Source organism: Rhipicephalus microplus, chromosome X (assembly GCF_043290135.1).
Source record: "Rhipicephalus microplus isolate Deutch F79 chromosome X, USDA_Rmic, whole genome shotgun sequence".
Lineage (NCBI taxonomy): Eukaryota > Metazoa > Arthropoda > Arachnida > Ixodida > Ixodidae > Rhipicephalus > Rhipicephalus microplus.
The window spans coordinates 276,103,839-276,113,810 of NC_134710.1; positions in this window are offsets into that span (position 1 = coordinate 276,103,839).

Sequence of the window (9,972 nt, forward strand, 5' to 3'; positions counted from 1 at the left end):
GCGCCGATGAGAGGAGGTTCGTCGGCGAACCCACGCTTCCGAGGGAGAGAGTCGCGCGCCCGGGGAGTCTTTGGATGTTTGTTTTCTTTTTTTATTGTTGGCCTCGCGGCTCACTCCGGCGTTTCGTCGCGAGAATTTGGCGGCGCGCCCTTTTTGAGTGCTCGTTCTGTGACAATGCCCCCACTTTAAGAATATTATCTCATAATATTCAAAACCACACAAACGAGCGCGAACAGTCACCACACACTCTGAAAGACTGTAACACAAACCGTCGCTCATGACACTTCACATTCACAATAGATCTCTCAATACAACTGTACATTGCAATTCAATCTCCCAACACATAGAATATAGCCACAGGTACATGAATACAATACTCCATCACATCCCTACTGAAAAAACCTATATAATTCCATACAGGATCCGTATGCTTCAATACAGGGGTTACAGGAGCTAATACAGGAGCTGTACAAGAACCAAATGGGGGTAGATGGGTCTTATACAGGAGCTATATGGTGGTATGTAGGAGCTGAATGGGACCTGGGCAGGACATATAGGGGTATGTAGGAGCTATACAGGCATTATGGGTTTGGTATGTAGGACTCTCATCTAGCACAATATAGGAGCTAATGGGGCTGAATGGGGGCCATACATAGGACTTGATAGGGCTCAATGTCAGCCTTGATAGTCAATGTAGTACATCAGTAAACTTATTAGACCAAATACCTAGGCATGCATAACATTTTTGTTTTTTTTTGTGTGCGTTGAAAGGGCTAAAATACTAAGTTTTTCAGCTCCGTTAGTTGGCTGTACACAACCTCAAGAAATAACCAATTTTAACTAGTTCATATCATGAGATGCAAATATGTGCAAATGTATAACAGATAAGTATATCACATAATTACCAAAGAACTTTATTTCATTTGATCACCTTAGTTGTACACGTGTTATATTTGCACAAATATTGCTGTTCAATTTATGAAAAAAAAACAATATTTTAAATGTTGTATTTGTGCAATGAATATTCTTTCTAATAGAAATCTCTAACAGAAAATAGTGAGTGAGTAATTTTCTATTATATGAACATACACAAGAAGATAAAAGACAATTAATCCTTATATTCAGGAGAGATAGACCAAGCCTCGCTCACGTGCTCTGTCATTGAACCAAGGCACAAAGCACAAGGTGCCATGCAGGACTGCCAAGGAAGAGTGCGAATGAGCTCTACGAAGCTTGGACCTCGAGAAAAAAGTGCACACGACACAGTCGAGAGGCAAGGCGTCTCTGTTATGACATAGCAATTGCGCTCTCTGGTCTAAACACACACAATGAAAGATATCGATGAAGTCTTTAATCTGTACAAGTACAAAATAATTACATACAAACACATTAAAAAGGTTTTGCAATACTGGTATTGTTGAAAGAAAACTACTTCCAATATTCAGATCAATTTTCCATGCACTGCTTAAAACGGTCGATCTGAGAGTTTGGTTGGCTTCGCACAAGCTTGCTCACTTGTGAATGGTACTTGACTGTGTTTATTCCTCAGAATCAGAATAAGAGCAAATAATTATCAAAACTTCGTTTGGTGTGCTTCCATCTGAGCCTTTGAAAACGGCTTATTGTACGTCTGCATGAAAGTATCTTCACCACTGGCCAACTAAGTATTTCTAATGCTACTCCTGTCTTACAACAAAATTGATTCAAATATACAGTTTAACTTTCAACACATTACTTTAAATAGTTGAATAAGTGTTTGGGTGGCACAAGCTTGCTTGCTCGTAAAATGTACTTGGCTGTGTTTATTGCTCAAAAGCTAAATAGGAGCAAATAGTTCTCAAGATTTTGTTTCGTGTGCGTTCATCTGAACCTTTGAAAATTTCTTGTTGTACGCATTCATATATCACATCATTCCAACTCAACAGCTAATGGTCACGATACTCATGTCTTGCAAACAAGAGTTGCTCGAGTTGTTGTTTTGAGCTTCCATGCATTACTTGAAAAGGTTGACAAGAGTGTTTAGTGGCACAAGTTTTCCTCTGCGTGATACTTGGCTGGGCTATCACAGAGAAGGTGTACATCAGCAAATATTTCTCCACGATTTGTTTTGTGCGCTTTTGACTGAACCTTTCAAAACGGCTTGTTGTATGCTTGCATATACAGCATCATCCCCATTGGTCAGCTATTTGTAACAGTACTCTTGTCTTGCAAATAAAAGGGGCTCAATTTTTCATTTTGAGTTTCCATGTATTGCTTAAAATGGTTCATGAGAGTGTTTTTGTAGCACAAGAATGCTTGTCTGTGATACTTGGCTGTGTTTATCACTCAGAAGGTGGACAAGAGAAAATAATTCTCCACGCTTTCTTTTGTGCGCTTCCATCTGAACCTTTCAAAACGTCTTGTTATATGTTTGCATGTACAGCATCATGCCCATTGGACAGCTATTCGCAATGGTACTCATGTCTTGAAAACAAAAGGGGCTCAATTTTTCATTTTGAGTTTCCAGGTATTGCTTGAAATGGTTCATGAGAGTGTTTCCGTGGCACAAGAATGCTTGTCTGTGATACTTGGCTGTGTTTATCACTCAGAAGGTGGACAAGAGGAAATAATTCTCCACGCTTTCTTTTGTGCGCTTCCATCTGAACCTTTCAAACGGCTTGTTGTATGCTTGCATGTACAGCATCACGCCGATTGGACAGCTATTAGCAATGGTACTCATGTCTTGCAAACAAAAGGGGCTAAATTTTTCCTTTTGAGTTTCCAGTTATTGCTTGAAATAGTTGATGAGAGTGTTTTTGTGGCACGAGAATTCTTGTCTGTGATACTTGGCTTTGTTTATCACTCAGAAGGTGGACAAGAAGAAATAATTTTTCACTCTTTGTTTTGCGTGCTTCCATCTGAACCCTTCAAGACAGCTCGTTGTATGCATTCATGAACAGCATCATGCCGATTGGACAGCTATTTGCAACGGTACTCATGTCTTGCAAACAAAAGGGGCTGAATTTTTCATTTTGATTTTCCACGTATTGCTTTAAATGGTTGATGAGAATGTTATTGTGGCACAAGAATTCTTTGATTGATTGATTGATATGTAGGGTTTAACGTCCCAAAACCACTCTATGATTTTGAGAGACGCCGTAGTGGAGGGCTCCGGAAATTTAGACCACCTGGTGTTTTTTAACGTGCACCCAAATCTGCACAAGAATTCTTGTCTGTGATACTTGGCAGTGTTTATCACTCATAAGTTGGACAAGAGGAAATAATTCTCCACGCTTTGTTTAGTGCGCTTCTATCTGAACCTTTCAAAACGGCTTGTTGTATGCTTGCATGTACAGCATCACGCCGCTTGGACAGCTATTAGCAATGGTACTCATGTCTTGCAAACAAAAGGGGCTAAATTTTTCCTTTTGAGTTTCCAGTTATTGCTTGAAATAGTTGATGAGAGCGTTTTTGTGGCACAAGAATTCTTGTCTGTGATACTTGGCTTTGTTTATCACTCAGAAGGTGGACAAGAAGAAATAATTTTTCATTCTTAGTTTTGTGCGCTTCCATCTGAACCTTTCAAAACGGCTTGTTGTATGCTTGCATGTACAGCATCACGCCGATTGGACAGCTAATAGCAATGGTACTCATGTTTTGCAAACAAAAAGGGCTAAGTTTTTCCTTTTGAGTTTCCAGTTATTGCTTGAAATAGTTGATGAGAGTGTTTTTGTGGCACAAGAATTCTTGTCTGTGATACTTGGCTGTGTTTATCACTCAGAAGGTGGACAAGAGAAAATAATTCTCCGCGCTTTCTTTTGTGCGCTTCCATCTGAACCTTTCAAAACGTCTTGTTATATGTTTGCATGTACAGCATCATGCCCATTGGACAGCTATTCGCAATGGTACTCATGTCTTGAAAACAAAAGGGGCTCAATTTTTCATTTTGAGTTTCCAGGTATTGCTTGAAATGGTTCATGAGAGTGTTTCTGTGGCACAAGAATGCTTGTCTGTGATACTTGGCTGTGTTTATCACTCAGAAGGTGGACAAGAGGAAATAATTCTCCACGCTTTCTTTATGCGCTTCTATCTGAACCTTTCAAAACGACTTGTTGTATGCTTGCATGTACAGCATCATGCCCATTGGACAGCTATTCGCAATGGTACTCATGTTTTGCAAACAAAAGGGGCTCAATTTTTCATTTTGAGTTTCCAGGTATTGCTTGAAATGGTTGATGAGAGTGTTGTTGCGGCACAAGAATTCTTGTCTGTGATACTTGGCTTTGTTTATCACTCAGAAGGTGGACAAGAAGAAATAATTTTTCACTCTTTGTTTTGTGTGCTTCTATCTGAACCCTTCAAGACAGCTCGTTGTATGCATTCATGAACAGCATCATGCCGATTGGACAGCTATTTGCAACGGTACTCATGTCTTGCAAACAAAAGGGGCTCAATTTTTCATTTTGAGTTTCCACGTATTGCTTTAAATGGTTGATGAGAATGTTATTGTGGCACAAGAATTCTTGTCTGTGATACTTGGCTGTGTTTATCACTCAGAAGGTGGACAAGAGGAAATAATTCTCCCCGCTTTGTTTTGTGCGCTTCCATCTGAACCTTTCAAAACGGCTTGTTGTATGTTTGCATGTACAGCATCATGCCCATTGGACAGCTATTCGCAATGGTACTCATGTCTTGCAAACAAAAGGGGCTCAATTTTTCATTTTCAGTTTCCAGGTATTGCTTGAAATGGTTCATGAGAGTGTTCCTGTGGCACGAGAATGCTTGTCTGTGATACTTGGCTGTGTTTATCACTCAGAAGGTGGACAAGAGGAAATAATTCTCCACGCTTTCTTTTGTGCGCTTCCATCTGAACCTTTCAAAACGGCTTGTTGTATGCTTGCATGTACAGCATCACGCCGATTGGACAGGTATTAGCAATGGTACTCATGTCTTGCAAACAAAAGGGGCTAAATTTTTCTTTTTGAGTTTCCAGTTATTGCTTGAAATAGTTGATGAGAGTGTTTTTGTGGCACAAGAATTCTTGTCTGTGATACTTGGCTTTGTTTATCACTCAGAAGGTGGACAAGAAGAAATAATTTTTGACTCTTTGTTTTGTGTGCTTCTATCTGAACCCTTCAAGACAGCTCGTTGTATGCATTCATGAACAGCATCATGCCGATTGGACAGCTATTTGCAAAGGTACTCATGTCTTGCAGACAAAAGGGGCTCAATTTTTCATTTTAAGTTTCCACGTATTGCTTTAAATGGTTGATGAGAATGTTATTGTGGCACAAGAATTCTTGTCTGTGATACTTGGCTGTGTTTATCACTCAGAAGGTGGACAAGAGGAAAGAATTCTCCACGCTTTCTTTATGCGCTTCTATCTGAACCTTTCAAAACGACTTGTTGTATGCTTGCATGTACAGCATCATGCCCATTGGACAGCTATTCGCAATGGTACTCATGTTTTGCAAACAAAAGGGGCTCAATTTTTCATTTTGAGTTTCCAGGTATTGCTTGAAATGGTTGATGAGAGTGTTGTTGCGGCACAAGAATTCTTGTCTGTGATACTTGGCTTTGTTTATCACTCAGAAGGTGGACAAGAAGAAATAATTTTTCACTCTTTGTTTTGTGTGCTTCTATCTGAACCCTTCAAGACAGCTCGTTGTATGCATTCATGAACAGCATCATGACGATTGGACAGCTATTTGCAACGGTACTCATGTCTTGCAAACAAAAGGGGCTCAATTTTTCATTTTGAGTTTCCACGTATTGCTTTAAATGGTTGATGAGAATGTTATTGTGGCACAAGAATTCTTGTCTGTGATACTTGGCTGTGTTTATCACTCAGAAGGTGGACAAGAGGAAATAATTCTCCCCGCTTTGTTTTGTGCGCTTCCATCTGAACCTTTCAAAACGGCTTGTTGTATGTTTGCATGTACAGCATCATGCCCATTGGACAGCTATTCGCAATGGTACTCATGTCTTGCAAACAAAAGGGGCTGAATTTTTCATTTTCAGTTTACAGGTATTGCTTGAAATGGTTCATGAGAGTGTTTCTGTGGCACGAGAATGCTTGTCTGTGATACTTGGCTGTGTTTATCACTCAGAAGGTGGACAAGAGGAAATAATTCTCCACGCTTTCTTTTGTGCGCTTCCATCTGAACCTTTCAAAACGGCTTGTTGTATGCTTGCATGTACAGCATCACGCCGATTGGACAGGTATTAGCAATGGTACTCATGTCTTGCAAACAAAAGGGGCTAAATTTTTCTTTTTGAGTTTCCAGTTATTGCTTGAAATAGTTGATGAGAGTGTTTTTGTGGCACAAGAATTCTTGTCTGTGATACTTGGCTTTGTTTATCACTCAGAAGGTGGACAAGAAGAAATAATTTTTGACTCTTTGTTTTGTGTGCTTCTATCTGAACCCTTCAAGACAGCTCGTTGTATGCATTCATGAACAGCATCATGCCGATTGGACAGCTATTTGCAAAGGTACTCATGTCTTGCAGACAAAAGGGGCTCAAGTTTTCATTTTAAGTTTCCACGTATTGCTTTAAATGGTTGATGAGAATATTATTGTGGCACAAGAATTCTTGTCTGTGATACTTGGCTGTGTTTATCACTCAGAAGGTGGACAAGAGGAAATAATTCTCCACGCTTTAGTTTGTGCGCTTCCATCTGAACCTTTCAAACGGCTTGTTGTATGCTTGCATGTAGAGCATCACGCCGATTGGACAGCTATTAGGAATGGTACTCATGTCTTGCAAACAAAAGGGGCTAAATTTTTCCTTTTGAGTTTCCAGTTATTGCTTGAAATAGTTGATGAGAGTGTTTTTGTGGCACAAGAATTCTTGTCTGTGATACTTGGCTTTGTTTATCACTCAGAAGGTGGACAAGAAGAAATAATTTTTCACTCTTTGTTTTGTGTGCTTCTATCTGAACCCTTCAAGACAGCTCGTTGTATGCATTCATGAACAGCATCATGCCGATTGGACAGCTATTTGCAACGGTACTCATGTCTTGCAAACAAAATGGGCTCAATTTTTCATTTTGAGTTTCCACGTATTGCTTTAAATGGTTGATGAGAATGTTATTGTGGCACAAGAATTTTTGTCTGTGATACTTGGCAGTGTTTATCACTCAGAAGGTGGACACGAGGAAATAATTCTCCACGCTTTGTTTTGTGCGCTTCTATCTGAAGCTTTCAAAACGGCTTGTTGTATGCTTGCATGTACAGCATCATGCCGATTGGACAGCTATTTGCAACGGTACTCATATCTTGCAAACAAAAGGGGCTCAATTTTTCATTTTAAGTTTCCACGTATTCGTTTAAATGGTTGATGAGAATGTTATTGTTGCACAAGTATTCTTGTCTGTGATACTTGGCTGTGTTTATCACTGAGAAAGTGGACAAGAGGAAATAATTTTCCACACTTTGTTTTGTGTGCTTCTATCTGAACCCTTGAAAACAGCTTGTTGTACAGATTCATGTACCGCATCATTCCAACTGAACAGCTAATGGTCACGGTACTTACGTCTTGCAAACAAGAGCGACTCAAGTTGTTGTTTTGAGCTTCCACACATTGCTTAAAATAGTTGACAAGAGTGTTTAGTGGCACAAACTTTTTTGTTCCTGATACATGGCTGTGCTATCACAGAGAAGGTGCACAATAGCAAATAATTCTCCATGCTTTGCTTTGTGCACAAGATGCTCATGTGCTGTGACATGAGTATCGTTACAAATAGCTATCCAATGGGGATGATGCTGTACACGAAAGCGTGCAACAAACCGTATTCAATGGTTCAGATGGAAGTGCAAAAAACAAAGCATGGAGAATTATTTGCTATTGTGCGCCTTCTCTGAGATAGCCCAGCCAAGTATCAGGAAAAAGAAAGCTTGTGCCACCAAACACACTCATAAACCATTTAAAGCAATGCATGGAAGCTGAAAACAACAACTTAAGCTACTCTTGTTTGCAAGTCAAGAGTATTGTGACCATTAGCTGTTCAGTTCGAATGATGTGGTGCATGAATGTGCATTGTTTGAATTGTGTTATCTGAGTAATTGTGTGACACAAACTTGTGCATTTTCTGCTTGCCCATTTTGAGTTTTCTTTAAAGGCCTAGAAAACGTCATTGGAAGACATCTCTCTCATTTTATTGAGGGACGTAATCTTGCAGTGCCATGCAAGCATGGTTTAAAAAAAACGTTGGTGTAGTGTAACTGCAGAGAGAATTCATTCTTCAAAGAATTGAAGAGAAGTGTCTAGTGTTAGCCCTCTTTATTTACTTTAAGGAAGTCTTACACTTATATAAGAAAACCAATAAATACTCTCTGTCAAGCTTGTATTTCCATATTATGATGGCAATCGAGTCTTATAACTTGTGAATTCTTGTGCGTCGCTTCGACTTCAGCATGTTAATATTGATTAGCACTCAGAAGAAACACTGGATCCTACGCCAGCTAGGAGTCACATAGAGAAGCATACTGGGTTGTTTCCTGTTTAACTTATTATTAACAAGATTGTCAGTATCTATTACTCATTTTATTTTGCACACTTATGCATGGGCGTCAGTAAGGGAAAAAATGGGGTAGTTGTCCCCTGCAAGCCTCACTAGCACTTGCACCCACCCAAGCTATGGCAGTGTTTTCGCCCTACACCAGCCATTTGCACCCCTCAAGAGAGAATCCTGCCGATGACCATGCACTTATGGCACTGATCATACAGTTGTGTGTGAGAGCTGATCTCAAGGCGTGTGCTCCTGGGTCATGTGGCTTCGCTGTCTGCGTTGGAGGCGTAACAGATAGATCGAAGACGAGAGAGTAAGCGCGGAGTCTGTAGATATCAAGAGCGACTGCAGCCTCGTTTTCTTCCTCAGTCACGCAGGCTGTCTCCCCACCCCTCGCTTTCGTTGCTTATGGGTGAAGTTTGTGCGCATGCAGTGCGGCAGGCTTTGATTGTGGTAAAGTGGCTGTAGGCGTTCCACTTATTTCGTGGCTCCTTCAACGCACATAGTGTTGTGCGTGAAGCTTGAGCACTGGCAGTTTTAGTGGCAACATGTAGCGAATTAATTATATGTTTCTACAACTGTGGAGTGCATGGGGCTGCAGTTAGCACTGCTTCAACAAGAAGCTGCGCGTAGAATTTGCGTTAAGTAATATCGTAATCTTCGTAGAATTTTTGGTTAGTAAAAATGAAGCGTGACTGGAAAAAGTGCACTAGATATTGTTGTGGCTAATACGAGAGGGATCACTTACTGGCCACGGGGTAAAGCATGTGCTATGACAGGAATCACTGACTTGCAGCTCTAGAAATATAAAAATTGTGCCAGCCATGTAAAACTCTAGGTGTTTGGTTACAATAAATGTTGCTGAGGGATGTGCAGGCCAGTCTCGTGCGTTTAGCTGTCTCACGTTTTAATTGTTCTTCCTACTAGCAGCACTTTAAAGAAGCTCCACGTTATTCAAAACACAGCTTTACGCATAATTTACAACTTAGCCAAAGATAATTCTTCTCCACAGCTCAGCTGTTTTTATACTATTACTTACGCTGAATTCTGGCATATGCATATACAAGATAAAGAATATATTAATGCTTACAGATACAGTAAGGTCAGCTGAATACTCATCTATGTAACACTTACGGCTCGTGAAAAAATTCTAAACACCACACACTAATTACGGGGCCCAGACGAGAATATCTCTACCATTACCCTGTATATTGAACAAAAAATAGTCAACATCTCGCAGATCTGCGCTTTATGCTTTCGTCGTTAATCTAGAATAACACGGATGAATTTTATCTTTGATGTGTTTTTTTCCGTTGGTCTCCTCGAAGTTGGGTGTACTGGTCGCGTTCTTTTGGCGATTATGCATGCTTATGTACGCCAGTTAACGTATGCCGTCACGGCATGATGCTGAACAATAATCCGCTGGAAAGCTTAGTGAAGTTCAAAAAAGCTTTTTTTTTTCACGTGCTCTCCGCTGTAGG